Below are 2,306 nucleotides of genomic sequence, written 5' to 3' on the forward strand. Positions count from 1 at the left end.
ACATTTGGCTGGCCATTGAGGAACCAGGTATCCAGCAGGAATGGAAAAGGATGGCTCAGCCTACCTTCCATCCCCAGTACAGTGTCCCTCCAGCCCCTCAGCATGGGACACTCTGCATGATTCTCAAGCCAAGTCACCCTGTACCCTGGACCTTTTCTAGACACCTGAGACTGCAGGGCTGCAGGTACAGAGGAGGAGTAGGAGGGGTCTGCCCAGCAAACTCCTGGCAGTAACCCTGGGATGCACTTGGGCTGGATGGGTGCAGCTATCAGCCCACTGCCCTCTTGCACACAGTGGGGACACTGGGTGGTAGAGAGTCTCATCTGTTCAACACCATCTCTCTTTTGTACATGTCTTCACTGTGGCCACAAACTTTTCAGTTTCACAATTTTGTGATCATTTTCTAGGCAATCAATACTGACATACCCTTTGTAAGTCTGAATAGTGTCTACTGAAGTTGTCTACATGAGATGCTGAAACTTTTAGGACCTCCCATCCCTGTGAAAATGACCTAGGATCGTGCCAGACACTGAGTGGAGTCTCCAGGTCCACATGGACAACAGCTGCAGTTCCAGTGAGAGCCCCGATAGAAAGTGGTGAAAGGACCCTGTGATGTTTTTGCTGGACCATCATCTGTCCCCCTCCCATTCCCCCCAGCAGAGTGAGGTCCAGTCTTCAGCAGCTTCGCCCTCAGGTGGAGCTTATTAGGAAGGCAGAATCTCCCACCAACGCAGACCCACTGACTCAGGACCGGCACTGAAACAGCCCACAGAGGATCTGAGCTCAGGTGAGGGTGGAGGGCACTGCTCCCCATGACCCTGATGGCCCAGCCCAGGCTTTAGGTCACCTGTGGAGAGCAGCCCTGAGTGCTCCTGTCTACACAGCCCTACCACCACCTGCGTACAAGGTCTCTTTCTACTCCTGCATCCCTGATGGTGGGTGCCTTGACTTTACCTTTTCCAGATGACGGTCAAGATTCACACTCGGCCACACCACATCTTGTGCTCTAAGGTGACTGGTGCTCCTGACCCCCGGTCTGTGTGATGATGGTGCAGCTAACTCTGAGGACCAGTAGTGTCTCCCATTTTGCCCTGGCTCCCTCAGCAGTGCAGTGAGAGTGGGGGATCCGAGATGGGGCCCTGGGTCCCAGTAAGAGATGGTTCAGGACTCCAGCTACTGGCTGCAGGACACCTGCCTGAATCTTCGGTGCAATCTGATTAGACACAGCTCAGCTCAGCTCTGCAGATACACCTTCTGTGTCATCCAGGTGCCTTTTCAAGAACCCTGCCTGCCAGGGTCACTCTGCTGGGGAGATTTTCCCCATCATGCCTGGAACTTGGGCCTCGCATGGCCAATTAAGGGAGAACTGGGTCCCTGCAGTGCCTGGGGCTGCCAAATCTCTGTATCCAGTTGCCAAATCTTGTTTGGTTCTTCTGACCTCCAAGACAGGAGTGGGAAGCCTGAAGCCCTCAGGGGCCCAGGAGGTGCCACAGGACAAAGTGCAGACAACCTAGGAGGGCCCCCTTGGCCCCCAGTGTGCAGCCCTTACTCCCTACTCCTCCCCCTGCTCCACTGCAGCATGTTGGCATGAGGAAAGGGATGCACGGGGGCAAGTGTCCTGGGCAGCAGGGCAGCCAGTTATGCCCCAATTGAGACATTGTGCCTCCTGTGCCACTGATCTGGGGGAAATCACTTTCCTTTTATGAAGATATGGAGTTGCATAAGACCATCCCCAATTCCCTTTAAGTTCTTCTTTATTGTTGTTTTCAGCTGTTTTAATGTCTTTATATAAGTTAATAACAAATGCATGCATGAGGAATTTCAAGGAATTAGGAAGTGACAGAACTAAAAGGGAATGCTCTCACCTTTAACCCCAAGAAATCTTCCTCTTTAGCAGTCAGACAAATAAGTTTCCAGAAGCGTGTCTGCAGACTGGTGGGTTGTGTTTAAACCATCTTTAATAAACTGGATCATACCATTCATTAGCCCTGCATTTGGGGTTTCAGTTGACGACATTTCCTGCTTGTCTTGGTAAGTCAGAGCTGTGGTTTTCATGCCCCTACATGTGATTTTTCACAGGCACATGACACTACCTCCATCATCTTCTGACTGGCCTTGGTTTATATTCTTTCTGTCATGAATAAGCACATCACATGTACCAAAGTCGTGTTTAATATCTGGATAGATACATTCACCAAATGGTCCTAATGACAAACTAGAGTATTGCATCCAGGAAATGCAGATATCGCATGCCTCAAAGCACGTGGAACATTTCCAAAGTATCCCATACAAATTGCAGAAGGTGA

Source organism: Dasypus novemcinctus, chromosome 7 (assembly GCF_030445035.2).
Source record: "Dasypus novemcinctus isolate mDasNov1 chromosome 7, mDasNov1.1.hap2, whole genome shotgun sequence".
Lineage (NCBI taxonomy): Eukaryota > Metazoa > Chordata > Mammalia > Cingulata > Dasypodidae > Dasypus > Dasypus novemcinctus.